The 21,916-nt window shown below is 42.5% G+C and overlaps 1 protein-coding gene across 4 annotated transcripts in view; it reads left to right on the forward strand.

Moving 5' to 3' along the window:
* The first annotated feature begins 468 nt into the window (after positions 1-468).
* The window catches only part of DAAM1 (dishevelled associated activator of morphogenesis 1), a 180,867-nt gene continuing 159,419 nt past the window's right edge, over positions 469-21,916 (forward strand). For 2 of the 4 annotated variants that reach the window (XM_054448143.2, XM_054448145.2), the window contains exon 1: positions 469-639. The gene's annotated coding sequence lies outside the window, so the exon portion shown is untranslated. Of the gene's footprint in view, positions 786-21,916 lie in introns of all 4 variants that reach the window. The other 2 variants (XM_054448144.2, XM_054448146.2) reach the window with 2 other exon arrangements.

Here is a 21,916-nt window from a genome sequence, read left to right on the forward strand (position 1 = left end):
AAGTGTTGACCGGGGCGAATTCGAGGACCGTATTTAACCCAGAAAACAGTAAGCCCTCTGAATTAGCTGCTACGCCTGGGGAAGGCAGAAAAGTCTTAATCGTCCCTTCCCAGCAGGGACCAAGAAAGACCAGTTAGAGCGAGCCTGGCCGGACCACGCGAGCCCCGGACCTCTCCGATCCTTCAGAGCCCGCGCCGGGCAAAGCAGAGGTCAAGTCAACAGGCACGACCGCAGGGCAGCCTTCCCACTCTCCCGTGCGGTCCGCAGCTCGGCTTCGGAACGACCACCGCTAACACTGCAAGGCTGTAAGGCTGGGAGGGGGCGGGTCCTGAAGGGGGCGGGAATAAGGGGGCGGGGCAGAAGGGCCGAGGAGTGTGTCGGGAGATGTATTTCCACGAGTCCCGACAGCAAAGCTGTCCCGGCTCCGCTAATAGATTGGGACTACTACTCCCAGGAGTCTGCGCGCCCGACCGAAGCGTCCATGCGCAGTGGGAGGCACTTTGTATCCTATCAGGCGAGGAGAGGGTGATGTCACCTGCGAGTTAGTAACCTACGAGCGGCTGTGAAGGAAACTGTTTAACCGGATCCCATTGTACCCAGAGTGCAGAGCCGCCTTTCCAGCATGCAGGGGCTGCTCAGGTAAGGGGGACGCTCCTCCTTGCCCGCCGCACTCATTCATTAAGTGGCACCGCTCAGTGGTGCAGGGGTGGGCGTGCTTCCGTGGGCTGGGCGCTGGGTTCGCGGCGCGCCCTCCCGCTGCCTCCCCGGAGCTCCCGAGCCAGTAGGTAAATATTAAACCCGTCCTTCAGGTTGGGTCTGGGTGGGAACGGGACCCAGACAGCTCTCGGCTGCCTAGCTGGGGGTGGGAAAATGGCTGCAGCGCAACGCAAACCGAGGCAGCAGGGAGGAAGACGCCCCCAAGGACTGGGGTCCCTCCCTTTCTTTCTAAGGCGCCCGGCTGGCCGGGGAGCTGGCGGGGTAACACTCGCCGCCTTGCTGAAGGCTCCCCGGGGCTGGGGCCGCGGGTACTGCAGCGGCATCCGGGAGCTCCCGGCCCGGCGGCTCCGAGAGGGAGAACCCCGAGGCAGGCTTGGTGGACACGGCGGTAGCGACAGGGAAGGAGGGACTCGTGTACCCGTTCGCGTCCGAGCAGAGCCCCCAGTGCCCCTGGCACCCTCACTTCCAGCCCCATTCGAAAGGGACGGAGCGCCTGTAATTCAGACTAAGTTGGACCTAAATGTTTCAAAACAGACAGAAGGGAAATCGGGCCTTGCGGAGCGAGAGCAGGGTGTTGGCGGCCGGGGAGGCTGCGCCGCCTGCGGACCCGGTTGTGAGGCACCGCAGAGGGCTCCTGCCGCCCGTCCCTCTCGGGAGGGCGCATCTCAGTCTCCACGGTCCCTTGGTATAGAGCACCTGGGCTGGGGCGAAGCGCCTGCCCTGAAGCCCTGGGCCAGGAGGTGGTAGCGCGGGGGTGGAGGTGTCGGATAATCTAATGATTAGGCTCGCTGTGGGGCAGGAGGGGTGGATAATCGGGTTTACCCAGCTGGTTCTGAGAGCCAACTGCTTGTAATCGGCTTGCCCTCTGACTGGAGACGTGCACGAGGCCCAGAGCTCTCAGTCCTCTGGATGTTCTTTCCCTTTCCTAGTACCTTCATTTGTTCGTTTACTCATTCATCAAACCTTGCTAAGGTCTCAAGTTGTTCATGGCCTGGCTTTCCGGAGCAACCTCTCGCCCCATAACGTATTTAGTGATGCTTGAGCTCCATTCCCCTCTCCTTCATCTCCACTTTCTGGAGAGCATCAAGAGCAAATGCCACCCGTGACCGTTTTGCTGGTAGTTTCTTGAGATTCGAGCAGGACCCAGTGAATCCAAGCGGAGTTGCCTGCAAGATGAATCCCGTTGCCATGGCGACTCCTGCCTTCGGAATCTTAGCCGCTGCCACTGCTGTTTCGATTCGATGTGGCTCTTCGGGCAGCTGGGAGGGAGTGGCTAGTGGGTGTGGTCAAACGCTCGCCCTAGCCCAGCTGCTCTCTCCTCCTCGCCCCTTTCACAGCCCCGGGACTGTCCCCTTTCTCTCCTAAATAGCTTGGACACAGTTCTAGACCCCTTTCCCTTCCCCGTGCCACACCTCATCACGCCACCTCGCTCCCTGAAACTAATTGTTTGGCGCCTTTTTCCTGAGGCAAACTCTGAAAATTATAATTGGAAAAATCTCTTCCCGTTTTGGGGCTAGCCGCATCATTTCCCCAATAAGGTAGTTTATGGTGTTGGAGGCAGCTTTGTCATGAAAGGCGCCCTCCCCTGTTGTGCATAAAGAGAGCTCTCTGGTCACCAGTAAAGGCTCTCAATTTGCTCTAGGTGCAGCTGATTGGAAGTGATTAGGGACAATTAATAATGGTTGGAAGACACTGCAGTCCCTTGTGGTTCTCATAAAATCTAAAGCCAGGCTAGAGGGTGCAGGTCCTTGAGGATGAAGCATGCAGGGCCATAACCAGGAGCCTTGGGTCCTACTCTGGCTCTGTCAGCCACTGGCTACTCCACGCTGGGGTTAACCCTTTACCTCTGGGGACCTCAGTCTTCTCTTTGGTAATGTGGGGAAAGGGTAGAGAGGGGTTCCTAACGTTAATTCTAGGTGCAGTAGCCTATGATTCCAAGATAGACTTGGTCATTGTCCTTTTTCGTCCCCGACCCCAAAGTAATCTGAAGTTAAGGGTTTAAGCTTGGCTTCTGATACTGTGCCATCAGGTTATATGGACAAGGCAGCTATGTGACTATTTATAATACTGTTTATACTACCACTACTATTATTGCAGTATCTGGACCCTTCTACTTATACTTTAGTATTATAAATAATTGTTTAAGTTTTGCCTTTTTATAGATTCCTAATGAATGCAGTTATTTGTAATTGCATTAAGTGTAATTGACTTATATAAATATTTTGTTTCCCCTCTGCTTGCATTTTATACCAACGTGCATTATCACAGATGTTGCAATTATGGGGGAAAGTGTGTATATGAGAGTGTCTATGCATGTGTATCCACAGTCAGGTAAATGCTTGGGATTGCTGTGTGCTTGGTGGTTGACACTTACGATCTTATTTTCAGTAGGTAGCTACATCCCCATGAGGAAACAGGTTCAGAAGTTGTCACTTTTTTCCTGGAACTTATCATTAAATGAAAATTTCCTTCATTCTTCTGCTTGTCTACCCTACTAGATTATAAGCTCCTTGAGGGCAGGGTCTTTGTTTTGTCCTTTTCTATCTCCGCAGCATTTAGAGCAGTTTGTTCATTTGTAGGTCTTTAATAAATATATGTTAAATGAATATAAACTAGCAGAACTATGATTGGAGATCCAAGGTCTATTATTTCCACTGATAGTTCTGTCATCCGTGGTAATATTCCCCTTAGCTTTCTATCAAGCAGTTTCATTTCATCATAAACCAAAACTTGTCTGGCATAAAAGGCCTTCTATGTATTTGAAATAGACATAGTTCCTAATTATTTGCTTTTAGAATACATTCACTCACATCGACTGTTTCTTTGTAGTTACAATTTCTTATTACCCCTGAACCAGGCATTTCTAGATTTCTCTCAGTTGCACTATCCTTGGCCCAGATAATCTTCCCAGGAGGTGTATGACACGTGAATAGGGAGAGACACCAAGAGAAAGATACCCAGAAGCTTTTGCCAGGCCACCAGTGTCTCCCAGAAGAGCTAGGAGACAATAGTCCTCTCACCTGAGGCAGAGCCGTTCTGTAAACAGGATCAGTTGTTTCAGGCTGGTTGATGTGAAAGAACATTTGCCTAATATTTGTAACATGTTACCATCCAGTAGTCGGATTCTGTGGGTTTTCAGGAGCATAAATTAGTAAATTAGTGAGGAGGTGTGATAATGAAGAGGGTGTGGTGGGTCACATCCTTGGGTGGTGCTTACAGGAGCTCCATGAATAGGTGCTAAGGAATTTGAATCCTGGCTTTCTTGTTTTGTGGACATGTTCTGCGTGTTAAGGGGGGTGTGTGTGTGGTTTTGAGCTACTTTGTTTAAAAGGCTGTTTTTAGTGTTGGCACTATGGTACTTAAATAAGGTGTTTATAAACAAAACAGTTCTGATTGAAAGTGTTTCATTTTGTAAATATTTGGGAGATGGCATAAAGAGAAACTTGAGGTCTTGTGTGAAAACACTTTAAAGTTGCAGCTGTTGGACCAGAGGAAACATGCTTTTCCAACAAAGCTTGGTATCCTTGAGTGCCCTAGGTGTTTGGTTCAGGAAATAATCACAGAGGTTGTAACTGCTGTGGGGCCCTCCCTGGCTTCAAGCCGTGCTCTGGTATTTCCAGTGTTAAGTCTATCCTTATATTGCCGGAAACAAAGCAAGGTGTCCAACCTAAGGTTAGCGAACTTGTTTTCTCTCTAGAGGGGACACCAGTCAAAATAAAAATTCTATATTCTGTTGTGATTTTTTCCCTTTGGATGAGGAATATGGTGACTTATTTTGGTATTACAGTTTCTAACTTGATAATAGAGGTAATCTTCTAAGTGAATACCAATCTTAAATACGCACAGCATCTGTTGTAGTGGTTTCAAGACCTCAAAGTTTAGGCCGGGCCCGGTGGCTCACGCCTGTAATCCCAGCACTTTGGGAGGCCGAGTCGGGCGGATCACGAGGTCAGGAGATCGAGACCATCCTGGCTAACACAGTGAAACCCCATCTCTACTAAAAATACAAAAAATTAGCCGGGTGTGGTGGTGGGTGCCTGTAGTCACAGTTACTCAGGAGGCTGAGGCAGGAGAATGTCCTGAACCAGGGAGGCGGAGCTTGCAGTGAGCGGAGATCGCGCCACTGCACTCCAGCCTGGACTACAGAGCGAGACTCCGTCTCAAAACAACAACAACAACAACAAACCTCAAAGTTTAGAGGAAATTGATTGCACAGGTACTATTTAAGAAATTGGTACTGAGAGCATTTTCTCTATTTCTGTATGTGGTTTGGAGGTAATGTCTGGTTGACAGATCAGGCTAGGGTTGATGATACCCCTCTTGAAGATGCATTCACTTAGCAAGTGTACTGTCTTTTATGTAGATTATATTACTTAGAGTGGCTGAGGCTGCTGATAGAGACCAGCGTTGAAGCGTGGATCTGAAGTACACCCCCTTTCTCTGAGCTGTCACCTTGTTTGTAGCCCCACTGAAACAGGGACAGATGAACATGAGATTCAAGTTGATTTTAGTGACCTATATTTCATCCAGCAGATTTTTTTTTTTCAGAAATAAAAGGTTACCTTTTAATTTTTTAGTATCTTTTCCAGTGTTCTAGGAGCAGGGGGAGAACAGAGCATTTCAGGGAGAGTTTGCATTCATAGTCCACAAGTTTGCATACATAGAACATGTGTCTAAAAATGAACTGAATGTTAAGTCCTAGAAGCACCACAACAAGTGTACAGAGCCTTCCCCATCACTCCCAATTAATCTGGGGTTACCAAATACACCCTCAGCTTTGGTGAGCTTGTTTTCCTCATTGATGTTTAAGCGTGCCTGGTTTTTACTCCGTCTGTGACTTTCTACAGTAATGGCTGTCCACGTCTGGAATGTGCATCCCTCTGAGTGTCTGGATTATCTTGTGCTTTCATATCTAGCTCAGGTGCCACATCTTCCAGGAAGCCTTCCGTGCCCTTCCTCCTTAAAGCACTTCGCCTGACCACACACCACTTACAGCTAATTTGATACTGATATTGTATGTGAGGTGCCTACCTCATGCCAAGCCCTTTCTAATACTTTCCATGGGCTACGTCATTGACTACACATAATTATACAAGATAGATACTTTTATTGCCATGTTCTAGATGAGGAAACTGAGGCACAGAGAAGTTAAAGAACTTGCCTAGCTTAGGCCACACAGCCTGTAAGTGGCAGACCAGGTTAGGGACTCAAGCAGTCTAGTTCTTTATACATCCTGATGTTGCCTGGTTTCTGACTTTCCGGCACATTATTCTTTTCTCTGCAACTTGAGTTTGAGGAATCACAGCTTCCTTTGAGCCTGTTAATTCTCAGACAGTGCTGGGTCAGTAAGTCCTAGATTAATTGAGAGTAAAATGACTTCTTCACGTCATGGGTTCTTACAGCCTGATATTTTGGAACAGAAAATGTTGCGTGAGATTAAAAACGTTGTTTTTGAGTATTTAAATGATAAAACTTTGGAGCTCTCTTTTGCTGTATGAACGATAGACAAATTATTTGAAAAAGGAAATGCTCTTATATTACAGCTCTAAATCTGTTCAGAGCCTGTCCAGCATTAGACCTTATTTGTTAAGTAAGGTAACTTTTCACTGGGTTGAATCCCTCATCTGATAAAAGATCTTCTCACCCAGAACAGGGCCACAGAAGCCTGCATTGAGAGTTAAGAGGGCCCATAATTTCTCAGCTTCCCTCTTCCCTGTAGTCTTTTAACATAAATTGTGAGAGCTCTTTTGAAAAGAAAATAATGAACACTTGAGCAGTAGTCAAACATGTAATCTAATATTGGATAGCCTTAGATATTAAAATAAACTTTTTCCCCCACCTCAGAAGAGATACTTTTATTTATTTTTACAGTGGAGCAAATTTGGTGCCAAATAAACAATTTCTATTCTTTTAAACCATAGCCGCCGTTGTGAATTAAGTGGGGAAAACTAGGGAAGCAAGTTCAATTTCCAATGCAGTTGGTGCGATTTCCTGACTTACAATAGATCTTTTCCTTTTGGTTTAAAACTAGATATTGTGCCACTTAGACAATATTTAATGAAGACAATTGACTAAAACACAAGGAAATAATAGGAAAGCTATGCCTTAACGGCATATTGCCAGGAAGGGAAACATGAAAACAAAAGGCTTGTTAGCCATTAGGCTACACAATCTTAAAATTTTTTGAACAGACATTGATTTCAGAAGGTTTTTTTTTTTCTTAATCATTCATCTTGTTATACTTTTTTTTTTTTTTTTTTTTGAGACAGAATCTTGCTCTGTCGCCCAGGCTGGAGTGCAGTGGCGCCATGTCAGCTCACTGCAAGCTCCGCCTCCCAGATTCACGCCATTCTCCTGCCTCAGCCTCCCGAGTAGCTGGGACTACAGGTGTCCACCACCACACTCGGCTAATTTTTTGTATTTTTAGTAGAGATGGGGTTTCACCGTGTTAGCCAGGATGATCTCGATCTCCTGAGCTTGTGTTCGGCCCGCCTAGGCCTCCCAAAGTGCTGAGATTACAGGCGTCAGCCACTGCGCCTGGACTCATCTTGTTATACTTTTTAAGTATGTCATTCACCTTTAGTAATAACCTGGGTTTATTCAGTTCTATAAATTACACCAGCATTGGGGTTTTAAGGCTACCTGTATTTCTGCTGGCACACAATTAAGGTCACCTATTAAACTGGTCTTTGTTATTTTTATGTCTAAAAAAAATACCTGCAGTGTGATTGGAAAATGTTGCCTATCTGATAGACTTCTTGAATTTAGGCTTACAAGAGTAGATAGCTCAGATCCTAGCTTTGGGCATTGTTGGGGTAATACAGATGCCCATCTTTTATTTTCTGAGATAGGTTCTTATATTCTGGCTTGTTGGCTAGCTCAGTTTGTTAGTGATATACAAACCAGGTCAAGTGCATGGGTTAGCTTTGCCTTGTTTTGGAGCCACAAACTGTACCTGTAATTCTAGTCACATTTTTTCTGTTTCTTTTTTTTTTTAAATTAATCATGCTCTTGGGGACTAGACTGTACATTGTGGACATATCAGTGCACAGCTATCACTACTAAGGGCAAAAAAAAGGTGCCATATTTTAAAGCGAACTGGTAGGGAAACCCTGTAAGTGAGAGGCAAGACTGCCAGCAGCTTGCTAAGGAACCGTATGCTTCTGACAGTTGTTCTCCTGTGTAGATTAGGTCAGGACTAGGGGCAGCTTCTTGAAAGTTTGCCAAAGCCAATATCCTTGATCTTTTTCCTTTCTTGGCAGAATGACAGATGCCATCAATGTGTGTTTGGGTGCTACTTCTGGGCTTACTCTAAGATGAAGTTCTGGATATTTGTGCCCAAGAAGAAGAGTAAAGGATGGTGGTCAACATTATTCACCAGATGAGATAGATTGTTCATATGTGCCTAAGCTTAAATTTGTATTAGTTTCATAGAGATTTGGTAAAACCAAGCAGTGAAATGTTTAGACACAAGTTAGAACCCGCAGTTCTGTAACAAGAGGTTTAGACCAGGGACCCTTCTAAATCCCCAGAATTTACTACACAATTAATTGTAAGAAATTGGCTGGGCGTGGTGGCTCACGCCTGTAATCCCAGCACTTTGGGAGGCTGAGGCGGGCAGATCACAAGGTCGGGAGATCGAGACCATTCTGGCTAACGCGGTGAAACCCCATCTCTACTAAAATTACAAAAAATTAGCCGGGCCTGGTGGTGGGCGCCTGTAGTCCCAGCTACTCCGGAGGATGAGGCAGGAGATGGCGTGAACCCGGAAGGCAGAGCTAGCAGTGAGCTGAGATCCTGCCACTGCACTCCAGCCTGGGTGACAGAGCGAGATTCCGTCTCAAAACAAACAAACAAACAAACAAACAAACAAAAAACTAATTGTAAGAAATTAAAGGAAATGAAACAGACAGCTTAAACTATTTGAAGAACCTTGCTGCATTCTCTATTCTTGAAAGTTGGTGAAATTGTGAATATGGAAAATGTCATACATTTCTGTTCAAGGCAACCCATTTGGAATTCTTTTTTCTTTTTTTTTTTGAGACGGAGTCTCGCTCTGTCGCCCAGGCTGGAGTGCAGTGGCGCGATCTCCGCTCACTGCAAGCTCCGCCTCCCAGGTTCCCGCCATTCTCCTGCCTCAGCTTCCCCAGTAGCTGGGACTACAGGCGCCCGCCACCACGCCCACCTAATTTTTTGTATTTTTAGTAGAGACGGGGTTTCACCGTGTTAGCCAGGATGGTCTCAATCCCCTGACCTCGTGATCCGCCCGACTCGGCCTTCCAAAGTGCTGGGATTACAGGGGTGAGCCACCGCGGGAATTATTTTTTCAAATGCAACTATAGTTAACTCATTATTAGTGGCTGCTATTTTGATTTAGGCTGAAGGTGGAAAAGAAACAACAATACCATTTCTGTTTGGTTTCCCCATCCTGTTTGTGTGGCAGTCATTTCTGCGTTAGAGGTACTTTGCTCAGCACTGTTGGTAATGTGAACTAAAAGTCGGAAGACATGGCAATAAATAAATGCTGGAATTGAAGTCAATGGCTGAGAGTGACCGCACCATGTTCTCAGAAGGTTAAACGAACAGGCCTGCTATTATATTTTCGTATTTTAAAAATCAAGAATACAGATTGAACTGGAAATACTCTGTGACCCATTTAGGGCTTGAGATTCTGTGAGTAGGTGACACTTCCAACTATAGAAGTTCTAGGAACTGTGGCAGGAAACTGCCTTGCCTATGATATTTTCTGCTAAGGGCTGGTTAAAATTTTTTAAAAAATGTATATAGTTTTACATTTAACCCAATTTCTTTTCAGGCTGTGGCTGAAGTTACGTTTGCAATTTGTCAGTTCTGCTCTTTTGGCTTCTCTGTGGGCAGGGTGAGATGGCTGTCTCCAGTCTGCCAAGTTGCATATCTTGGGAGCCCCATCACTGACCTTACAGAAAAGCATGTCTTCCCCCCTTAACCCTCTAACTTAGAATGAGAGTTGTGAGGCAGCTGGGAGAGGAAGGCTTACATTGTAATTCTCTCAAGCTCAGATTGTTTTTCTGACGAACAAGTTAAGGGAAGTAGGTAGAGGGGAGGACAGAGAGAGTTGCTGTGTTTCACTTATCTTATCATTTGTTTCCCTCTGGATGGCCTTTGTTTATGCTGTCTCTTCAGGCAAGGAATTCCTCCAACAGAAAGCATGCATACACTCGGGGACATTTATATCAGGGCTTCCTTCTTGTGTTTCCATTTGCTGATTTTCTTTCTTTTTTTTTTTTTTTTTTTTTTTTGAGACGTAGTCTTGCAGTGTTGCCCAGGCTGGAGTACAGTGGCGCAATCTCGGCTCACTGCAACCTCCGCCTCCTGGGTTCAAACGATTCTCCTGCCTCAGCCTCCCAAGTAGCTGGGATTACAGGTACCTGCCACCATGCCCAGCTAATTTTTCTATTTTTAGTAGAGACAGGGTTTCAACATATTGGTCAGGCTGGTCTCAAACTCCTGACCTCGTGATCCGCCTGAACTCCTGACCTCGTGATCCGCCTGCCTCCACTTCCCAAAGTGCTAGGATTACAGGCATGAGCCACCGTGCCGGGCCCCATTTGCTGATTTGCCTTTCTTCTCTACGGCCTGATCTGGAAGGAGGGGTGGAAATACTTAACCTGCTTTTAATGCTTCTGTTAGGGGATAAAGAGATTTTAAAACAGTGATGTGGGGCAAACATGTGGATGGCTTTTCTAATGAGGAAGGAGGATAATGCTGAGTAAATGTAGATTCAATTTACATGTAACTTCTGTTTGGTAGAGTGTTTAATCACACGTTTGACACCTTGAATGAAATCTTTTCATCTGTCTTTTGGTGCTTTGCAGTTGCACAGAGGAAAAGACACACTGTTTGATTTTAGGTTCAGTTCGGGTAATCGTGGCAGTTCCTTTAAACTTTCCGGACCTCTCTTTCCTCATTCACAGTGTATTCACATAGAATAAGCTATCTTCTGGATAAAAATTCTAAATCTTGGGGAAGACAGTATCCTCTTAAAATAATGACCTCACTTATGTGGTACTGTGTACTCGTCAAAGTAATATCCATTGTGTTTCCCTAAAATGGAGATCAGTGAGGGAGAACTCCAATTTTTCGCCTCCAGTTTTCAGCCTTGGCCGCCCCTGCCTTGGCACGGTGTCCTGAGATCCTGTTCTTGGCTGGAGCTAAGCCCCATGATCTGATCCCCAGTCTCTTCTCAACTGCACAACTCAGGAGTTCTGTAGGATATAAGGGATGAAACTCGACAGAGTCTTTTGGTGATCATACAGTTCTGTTTAAATTGATCATCACTTTTTAGTTTCTACTTAATTGTTTTTCTTTTTTTAAATTTGACATGAGGTCTTGAACTCCTGGCCTTAAGCAATCCTCCCGCCTCAGCCTCCCGAGTTGCTGGGATTACAGGCGCATGCAACCATGCCGGGCTGATCATCACTTTAAACTGGAGTCTGACCACCAGGGGGTCCACAGAGTGAATGTAGCCAGCTGTCCATGTTTTGCTTGGCCAGCACAGTATTATTTTTTAAAAGGAGTGATATTTTAGTGAGCATTTATATTCTGATTTGTCACAGACCTTACCACACTCTAGTGCCTAATGCACAGCCACTTAGTTTATGTGATATTTATCTCCTTGGCCCTTGAAGGCATTGAGTTTGTGATTCCTATTTTCAACTAAATTAAATTGGGATGAATGTCTCTTCAAAGGTTTATCTAGCAGTGGGCTGGCAGATGACCCATTTTTGTACTTTAACCCAGGGTTTCCCAACATCAGCACTCTTGAAATTTGAAACTGGATAATTATTTGTTGTGAGGCAGATTGTGCTGTGCACTGTAGGATGTTTAACAGCATCCCTGGCCTCTACCCACTAGATGCCAGTAACATCCCCTCCTCCAGTTGTGACAGCCCAAAATGTCTCCAGACATTGCCAAATGTCCCCTGGGGGCAAAATCACCTCTGGTTGAGAGCCATTTGACAGAGTTTTGGATGGTCTGAAAACTTTAATCATTGAACCAAGCCTGGATATTTAGGGATAAATTGGAATTCATCTGGGAAACTGCGCCACCCTGCTGTTTTTATTTATTTGGGCAGTTGGTTAGAGCAAAGTAAAGGTCAGTGGATTAAACCCTTTAGGGTCACTTCTCCATTCTTCCATGACCACAGCCTGGGAGGCCAGCCACATTTTAAGGACATGTCTTTGGTCACAACAGGAGACTTTGTGAGACACTGATGCTGGGTCAGGGTAAGCCCAGCGGATCTAGTAGGTAAACAGCTTTGAAGCCCATGGCCTGTGTTGGTAGGTCAGTAATGCTATCTGTGGGTAAGGAGGATGAGGCTTTGGGGAAAGGGAAGGCCAACTCTGTCATTATTGTCAAATGCCAAAATGCTTTAGAAAAAAAACCTTAAGCTTTAAAAATGACAGCTTATCTCAAATCAGCAGTGTGGGAAGGGCTCTGAAGAGGATTAGCACAGTGATGTTCCATTTTTTTTCCTCCCCCAAACAAGAATGTTTTTTAAACTTGACTCTAAAACTTGGGCTTTGGCAACACTGAAACTTGCCTTGCCTTTCAGAAAAAACATCGATAAGATTTTCAGGGTACAAAATGAAAATGTTATAAGGTTTTAAAAACCAACCCAAGTTCCTTTCTTGAGCAACTAATGCAAAGATAATGCTTAAGGAAGCATATATTTTCATATAAAATGTAAAACAACGTTCCTTCGCAGTTGGATAGGTGGGACTTCTGAGGATATCCAAGCCTCTTCTGCTCTGTCTGGTCTTGTAGTTCTCCGCCCTGGATATGCATCAGAATGTTCGCAGGGGATTTTAAAAAAGAGATGTTTAGGGATGCTGACTCAGTAGATGTGGAGTTGGGGCCCATTCTACAGGATTCTTAAAGATCCCCAGGTAGGTGGGGCATGGTGGCTCACGCCTGTAATCCCAGCACTTTGGGAGGCCGAGGCGGGCGAATCACGAGGTCAGGAGATCGAGACCATCCTGTCTTACATGGTGAAATCCCGTCTCCACTAAAAATACAAAAAATTAGCCAGGCGTGGTGGTGGGTGCCTGTAGTCCCAGCTACTTGGGAGGCTGAGGCGGGAGAACGGTGTGAACCCGGGAGGTGGAGCTTGCAGTGAGCAGAGATTGTGCCACTGCACTCCAGCCTGGGTGACAGAGTGAGACTCCGTCTCAAAAAAAAAAAAAGAAAAGAAAAAAATATCCCCAGGTAATTCTGACATTCATTAAAAGGGGAAAATAGGTGAGAAGAGTGAAAGATCTTGGGTTTGGGAAATGTAGTTATAGTTGCAGATGTGGGCTGGTTCTGGCTGCCTAGCTGGTTAAGTGCACAGCTTTGTTTTTAAAAATTCCATGTCTGGCTGGGCATGGTGGCTCATGCCTGTGATCCCAGTACCTTGGGAGGATGAGGTGGCTGGACCACCTGAGGTCAGGAGCTCGAGACCAGCCTGGCCAACATGGCAAAACCCTGTCTCTACTAAAAATTAACTGGGTGTCGTGGCTGGTGCCTGTAATCCCAGCTACTCGGGAGGCTGAGGCAGGAGAATTCGCTTGAACCCGGGAGGTGGAGGTTGCAGTGAGCCAAGATTGTGTTCCTGCACTCCAGCCTGGGTGACAGAGTGAGACTCCATCTCCATGCCCCGCCTCACCCCCCTTCTAAAAAAAAGTAGCTGAGCATAGTGGTACACATCTGTAGTTTTACATCTGTAAAACTAACTGTGTTGGATAAGAAATGTTTTATTTAACAGGGATTATGTAGCTCAAGGTTTCTCAAATTTGGATTCATGATCGTCTGTGAAACACTGTATTAAAAGTTAAATTGCCAAATGTTTAGGTACTCACTTAGTGTTGATGGGATCATAAACCCATGTGCAAAGGTAGGCCTTGAGATACTGTGGTGTTATTTGGTTATAAAATGCTTATGAAGGTGTATTAGTTTTATTACTGCATAATAAATTACCAAAAACTTAGTGGCTTAGTAGTCTGCACATGCCGTGGCTAGATTCTCTGCCCAGGGTCTTAGCAGGCAAAAATCCAGGTGTCAGCCAACATGCTGTAGTCTTCAGCTGGGGCTCAGGGGCTTCTTCCAAGCTCGTGAATTGTTGGCAGAATTTATTTCCTGTGACCATGGGACTGAGGACCACTAGCTGTGGGCCAGGGACTGCTTTTAGCTTCTAGAGGCCACCCACATTCTGTTCTACATGGCCCACATTGGCAGTTCACAGTGTGGATGTTTGCTTTCTTCCATGCCACGTGGAGAACATCTCTCTGATTTTTTTCCCTGCAATCAGCTGGAGAAAAGGCAGATATTAAAAGGGCTCGCCTGATAGGCCAAGCCCACCCAGGATAATCTTCTTTTGACCATATAATGAAACATAATCATGAGAGTGGTATCTCATCATAGTGACTGGTTCCATCCACATTTAAAGTGGGGAAGGGAATTATATGAGAGCAAGGGTAATGAGGTATCATTTAAAGTTCTGCCTGTCATATCAGGTAACATACATTTATGCCATTATACTCTTGATGACTATTAAAATGAAAACACAAAATCCAAAAAATCATCAGAATGGGGCTGGTGCAATGGCTCATGCCGGTAATTCCAGCATTTTGGGAGGCTGAGGCAGGTGGGTCACTTGAGGTCAGGAGTTCGAGACCAGCCTGGCCAACGTGGCAAAAACCTCTCTCTTAAAAAAATAAATAAATAAGTAAATGAAAATCATCAGAATGAATGGCAACTCACAAATAAGCTTCACGACTTCCTGTCTTCCTAAAATGATCCCCCCATCAGATTTATTGCTTCCTGTTGCTACTTTTTTTGTTTTATGTGGAGTGAAAATGAAGATTTTAAAAACATTTTATTATTGAACATTTCCTACACATATACATAGAGAAACTAATATAACTAGTATGAGAATCCTCCATGTTATTTTGTCCTGTAGAATTTTCCACAGTCTGGAACTCTTGTTACAGCATGATTTTCTGTTTACTCTAGTTCCTGTAAATTTGTTAAATTGAAAATAATTGATGTCTTATACTATCTGGTCACTAGAGGTAGAAAAACTATGTGATAAACAGTGTGTATTGGCAAAATTTATTAGGTCCATGTATATAGAGATATTTCAAAAAGCATATACATTTAGCAGTGAAGCAAATGTCAGGTTTTCCAGATTCCTATTATTGAGAACAGTTTAAGTTTTTATATATGTACAGTGTATTAATTAGTTCAGTTAAAGTTCTTACAGAAAATAGATAACATTTAAAAATATTAAGTGATGTTTGGATTTGCTGAGATCTTTGACCTGAATGTGTTTGTTGAATCAGGTTTTAGCTTCTTTAAAAGGAAAAAAAATTCTTAAAGGAGAAAGACATTTGAGTTTTGAGTTTTGGAAAATGACCAGATTTCAAAATTGAGGTCATAAAATAATTGCTTTTTTACAGTGAGCCTTTGCTAGTTATTTCATATCTGTAGGTTCTCCAAAGACATGTCTTTTGTCCTTAAAGACATGATATACTATATTTAAAATCTTTACCATTGGAATATTCTATTTTTAAAAATGCAACACTTTATATTGTGTTAAGAGAATAATTTTATATGGTTGTCACTGAAAGAAAATAGAAGAGGTTATCTAACTTAAACTTCATTTTGTAGGAAAAGATACCTTTGGGATGAGATAAATAAGAATACAGTAGGTTAGAAGAGAGGATGGCCAACTTTTTCTGTAAAGGTTTGGGTGGTAAGTTTTTTTGTTTTTGTTTTTGTTTTTTTGAGACAGGGTCCAGGGTAGACCTCCCCGAGCTCAGGTGATCCTCCCACCTCAGCTTCCTGAGTAGCTGGGACTACTATGCCTGTCTAAATTTTGAAAAATTTTCATAAAGACAGGGATCTCACTATGTTGCCCAGGCTGGTCTCGAACTCCTGGGCTCAAGCAATTCTCCCACCGTGGCCTCCCAAAGTTGCTGGGATTACCAGCATGAGCTACTGCACCTGGCCCTCAAAGTGTTCTAAACTGTGTGCAAATGGAGAACCTGAAGAGATTTTTCCTTAACCTCTCTTGATACATGTAAGATTGTGTAATTCACTTGATCATTCTGGGGCTCAGGCATTTTTTTTTTTTTTTTTTTTTTTGAGACGGAGTCTCGCTCTGTTGCCCAGTCTGGAGTGCAGTGGTGTGATCTTGGCTCACTGCAAGCTCCGCCTCCCAGTTCATGCCATTCTCCTGCCTCAGCCTCCTGAGTAGCTGGGACTACAGGCGCCCGCCACCATGCCCGGCTAATTTTTTGTATTTTTAGTAGAGACAGGGTTTTACCGTGTTAGCCAGGATGGTCTCGATCTCCTAACCTCGTAATCCGCCCGCCGCGGCCTCCCAAAGTGCTGGGATTGCTGGCATAAGCCACTGAGCCCGGCCAGATATTTCATCTATAAAATAAGATATACTTATCCCACTCTTATTCCAGTGTTTAAAATTAATTGGAAAAAAGATTAGAGCTTCTAGAATGCAGGGTGTTAACAGTAGAAACTCATTAGGATCAAACTACTTTGAGGAGGAAAGTAGTAAGAAATATTGGAAATCAAGTCTACTTTTCTGAAGTTTTGACAAATCAGTTTGTATTGTCTTCAGCTGCATTTAGCAAAAAATACTCTAGTAAATTTAGGAACTAAAATAGAGTCTTGACTGGGTTTGTTTTGTTGAATTAGTAAAACCTATTTGTCATAGCTTACATTTGTTTTAAAACATATTTTGATTAATTATTAATTTATTTTTAATCAGTGTTGTGGCCTGTATGCAGGAACTGATCTATTGGTAGATAGTTGGCGCTAAAGAATAATTCTCAAAGAGTTTAAAAATAAGATTCTCAAAATTATAAACACATGCCAACAATTTTAATTCATTAATTAATGAGGGAACCAGTAAGATGTTAAGGGTTGTTCACAGGAGAATTTGAAGAACAGGTATCTATATGTCTGCCTGTGTATCTGTCATCTATCCACAATCAGAAATGCTGAAATAAATTTGCTAGTGTATACAGCACTGGTTAATATTTTCAAGGGCCGTAAAATGCAATGTTTGCTTATCTTTTCTATAGGCATGTAAGGCAGTTATATCACTACCAGACAAAATTCATTTGTTTTGCTATGGACAAGAGGCATTACATTACTGTGTGTTTTTTGCAAGTGAGTTTCTGCCTCTACAGAGCTGTGAGATGGTCTAGTCCAACAGGTTCTCAAACTTTTCGATTTCAGGACCCTTTGACTCTATTAAAAATTGAAGATCCCAAAGAGACTTTACTGTGTAATATATTTATCATGTTAGAAATTAGAATTAAGAAGCTTTAAAACTATTCATTTCATTTAGAACATATCAGTAATGAAACCTATTTCATGTTATGTGAATGATGACTTCATCATGGGTATTAAAGCTCCTCAAAAATTCTACTCTATGCTTGTTGAGAGAGTAAGAGTGAAAATGACAGCATCCTAGTGTTGTAATGAAATTAGTTTTGAACTCACAAACACACTGAAAAGTCCTTTGGCTCTCCAGGACTCCTCAGATCATACTTTGAGAACCACTGGCCTAATTACAAACAAAAAAGTCAAAGATCATCCCTGGAGGGCCTCTTAGACCACAAATCGCACTCCATTGAGAGGATACCCAGTAATCTCTTTTGCCCACATCTAAATCTTGGGCTTTTTCCTGACAGCAGTCCCTTCTCTGAGAAATGTTGCCGTGCCTAGCATGGGGAATTTTCAAGGCCATTCTGAAACTATTAAGTCAGAAACTTATTTTTTGGTTATAATATTAATTTAGGTTCACTGTGGGGGAAAAAAAACACAGAAAAGTACATAGATAAAAATCTTAATGAAGTTTTAAAAATGCTTTTGATTATACATTACCTGCTCTCTTTTGCATTCTCCCCCCAATTAAATGTTGTCATAAGCATTTTTCATGTAATTAAAACTCTTAGATGGCTGCATTTTATTTTCATTTTATATATGGTACTGAGAAATAAAAATAAAATCCTAAGCCTCCCAGTTGACCTAACAGACACCCTGTTGTCCAAGGGGACTCCCAGAGAAACCTTAAAAATTGAATTCCTGGCCATGATGGAATGGGAGATTTGATGCATCTTAGTATGCCCCTTCCTTATGAGCCTTTAACCAGCATTCCTTCCTAAGGAGTAAGCAGAAGCCAACTCCAGAAAACAAGAAACGAATGAGTCATAACTTCATCGCCTTCAGCCAATCATCTGAGGCCATGGCCGGACTCCCCATCTTTGCAGTTTTGATGTGGCAGCTCACCAGTTTCACAATGCATCCCTTCCTAAAAACTGACCACCATCTCCAGGCAGGTTTTGGCCAACTCTCCCAGGAGGTCCAGTGAGGGTTTTCACGTCCTCTGCTTTGCCTTTTGACATCAGAGGGCCGAAAACTCAACCCTCAGATCATGCTAATGCCACCGTTTTTTGAACATATGACCCATGGATAGGCATCAATATCATTTAGATGTTTGTCCCCTCCAAATCTCATGTTGAAATGTAATCCCCAGTGTTAGATGTGGGGTCTGGTGGGAGGTGTTTGGGTCATGAGGGTAGATCCCTCATGAATGGCTCAGCACCATCCCCTTGGTGACGAGTGGGTTCTCGCTCAGTTCAGGCAAGATATGGTTGTTTAGAAGAGTTTAGGACCTTCCCCCATCTTTCTCTTGCTCCCTCTCTGGCCGTGTGATGTACCGGCTTCCCTCTTCACCTTCTGCTGTGATTGTAAGCTTCCTGGGCCTCACCAGAAGTCCAGCACTGTTGGTGCCATCCATGTATAGCCTGCAGAACCATGAGCAAATTAAACCTCTCTTCTTTATAAATTATCCAGCCTCAGATATTTCTTTATAACACAAAAAAAGTCCCAATACAGGCATGAAACTTAGTTGCACATGTGCATGTTTCTCCTTTCATAAATATTCAGGACTCCTCCTATAATCTGTTAAATACTTATATTTGACCATCCCTCTTGGCGTACATTTCTGTTCCCTTTATTCCTCCCTCTAAGTGCTTGCAGGATGGCCAGACTGCAGGCTGTTACCCTTTATGAGAAATAAAGCTCTCCTTTCCAAATTTATGAACCTTATGATTCTTCAGTTCACAGTACAAGATAACCATTTTTGTTTTTCCATTAAAATTATGAACGTCTTTTACATGTTTTAGATTATTTTCTTAGGATAAATTCATAGAAATAAATGAAACAAAAGGTGTGTAATTTTCGTTTTTCTAAAAGGACAGATGGTCCCCGACTTACGATGGTTCCACTTGCAGTTTTTTGATATTACCACAGTAGGAAAGCAATATGCATTCAGTAGAAATTGTACTTTGAATACCCATACAACCATTCTATTTTTCATTTTCAGTATAGTATCTAATAAATTCCATGAGATATTCCACACTTTATTATACAATCGGCTTTGTGTTAGGTAATTTTGCCCAATTGTAGGGTAATGTAAGTGTTTTTGAGTATGTTTAAGGTAGGCTAGGCTAAGCTATAGTATTCAGCAGGTTGGTGTATTAAATGTATTTTCAACTTACAGTGTTATCAACGTACAATGGCTTTATCAAGATGTAACCCTGTTGTAAGTCAAGGAACATGTATACGACCAAATCATCCTCAAGGAAGGTTTTGCAGGGACCAGGCACAGTGACTCATGCCTGTAATTACAACACTTTGGGAGGCCAAGGCAGGAGGATCACTTGAGCCCAGGAGTTTGAGACTAGCCTGGGCAACATAGGGAGACCCCCATCTCTACAAAAATTAAAGAAAAAAATAGGATAAAAAGTAAATGGGCATGGTGGTACACACCTGTAGTCCCAGCTACTTGGGGTGTGTGGGCTGAGGTGGGAGGATTGCTTGCGCCCAGGAATTTGAGGCTGCAGTGAGCTATGATAGAGCCAGTGCACCCCAGCCCGAGGGTCTGAATGAGACCCTGTCTCTAAAACAAACAAACAAAAAAACAACCAAAACCAAAACAACAACAAAGTTTTGCAAATTGACGCTCTTGACAGTGAAAGAGCATTAAAGCATTTTTCACTTCACCATTGCCTACAATGAGTATTATTATATTACAATTATCTGTGATTGGACAACTAGCAAAAGCTATCACATTGTATTTTTGCATTTTAAAAATTTATTAAATATAACTTTCCTCCCTAGGTCATTTATATTTTTCCTTTCTTAAATGGCCTGTTTGCGAATTTATCTATTTAAATCTCAATGTTTTTGAAATGACCAGAAATGGGAATAATTAGCAATGCAAATAAGCCAACACTTTTAATTATATTTATAAGCAATCATTAAACCCTTTGGAAGGAAACTTATGATATCTCCAGGTACATTTTAAATGATCTAAAATATTTCTCTGTGATTAAGGGTCTCTTGCTTCAGTTTTGCATAATTAATTATCTTAACATACTGTCTCGTCATTATCTGGAGGGAAACCTCAGGCTAGCTTCTGTCATTTTCTTGCCAATTTGCATTTCCTGGAGTTTGCCTTAGTGTTTTTTTAATCTTAGCAGTTTTCTGCTGGTGGTGTGACTGCTACAAAGGAGGCTTTTCTGAAGGCATAAAAACCAGGGAAATGATACATAGTTTTTCCATTGGACTAAACTTGTTTGGAAAATAAGGAGGTAGAACAATGAAATAATCCAAATATTATGAGGAGAGAGGAAGAAGTTTATATTATAATGATTTATGTGATAAAAGAAATGTTATGCCCAGTACATTTTGTTTATACATGGTGTTGTAAAACAGATCCAAATGCTTGGCTAAAATATTTACAGCATTGCCTGTACAGCACCTAAATTTTACAAAATGCTGTACTTATGGTCCAATTGCCTTTTTGTCAATATATCATATACCAATATTGTAGGATAAATGGTTTTTCTTTTAAATGCTTTAGGTTTGGTAAAACACTTTAGGTTTGCTTTCGGTAATTTAAACAGAGAAATAAATCTTCCAAGCATAGAGAGCTTCATGTTTAAAATTTTAGATGATTGTAATAATCCCAGTAATAGAATATAATGCATTGTTTCCCAGCACACTTTAGAGAAGACATATTGAGTATTATGGTTCTGTTCAGATTTTATTTTCTGGGACTCTATTTTAAAGTGCTCCATCTGTCTTTAAGAAATAAAACACATGCATGCACATACATCCTGTGGCACTCTCTTCTAGGGCAGGTGTTGGTGGGTAGGTCCCTGTGCATTTGTTTGGGGGACATGTTTGACCCAGTGGTGTAATGGTTGTTACAAGAGGATTCTCTGGAGGAAGGATGCTGCTGCAGAGGAGGAAGTCACATTTGTCTTCTCTCAAAACATCAACTCATTGTCTTCCTAGCTTGCAAAAATGAATATTTCTCCCCAGTTGATTTGTTAATTTCTTGTATCATTCAAATGCCAGATGATTGGACTCTATACAATTGACCGAAGGAACAGAATTTCCAAGAGTGCCAGTTGCCTTTCTGAGTAAAATAATCAGACACTTCACTCACATTCTATGAATAAATAACACCTCCAGTGTAAAATGGATTATGAGATGTTTTATCTTAATTTTCTATATTTCTTGAATTTGCACTGAAAAAAATCTTGTGAACAGTCTTTAATATAACACAGAATAGTGATTGTAAACAGCCTCTCCCCTGCTATGGCTAGTAAAGTTGTGGACTAAAAATATTCAAACATATTTTTCTCATTAATGATGAGTTCCATATTATTTTATGAACTTCTCAAAGATAAATTTTCAGAAATACAAAACACTCCTGTTATTTTCTGATTTAGCCATTCCTTGTCAATTCTTATTTTAAGTGAAATATGTGATTGCTAGATTCACATTTTGTAACTTTCTTTATGTAGGTTTCATTTTTTAATGGGGCTGATCCTAAGTGGATAAAACTTTGACACATAGTTTCTAAGATAAAACATCATTAATTTTTACCACGACTGGTAGCTGTTATTGGCTTGCGTTTACTGAGGTTCTCATGTTTCTACTATTTAGGCTTAAAAATATATGACAAAGTATGTGATCATAATAATGCCATAATTCATTTAGTATAGTCATCTGGTCGGGAGGTATAAACTTTTTTGAAGTCAGACTTGTTGGTTTGTTTTTTTAAATAGTGTTA

The sequence above is a fragment of the Pongo pygmaeus genome, chromosome 15 (assembly GCF_028885625.2).
Source record: "Pongo pygmaeus isolate AG05252 chromosome 15, NHGRI_mPonPyg2-v2.0_pri, whole genome shotgun sequence".
NCBI classification, from domain to species: Eukaryota; Metazoa; Chordata; class Mammalia; order Primates; family Hominidae; genus Pongo; species Pongo pygmaeus.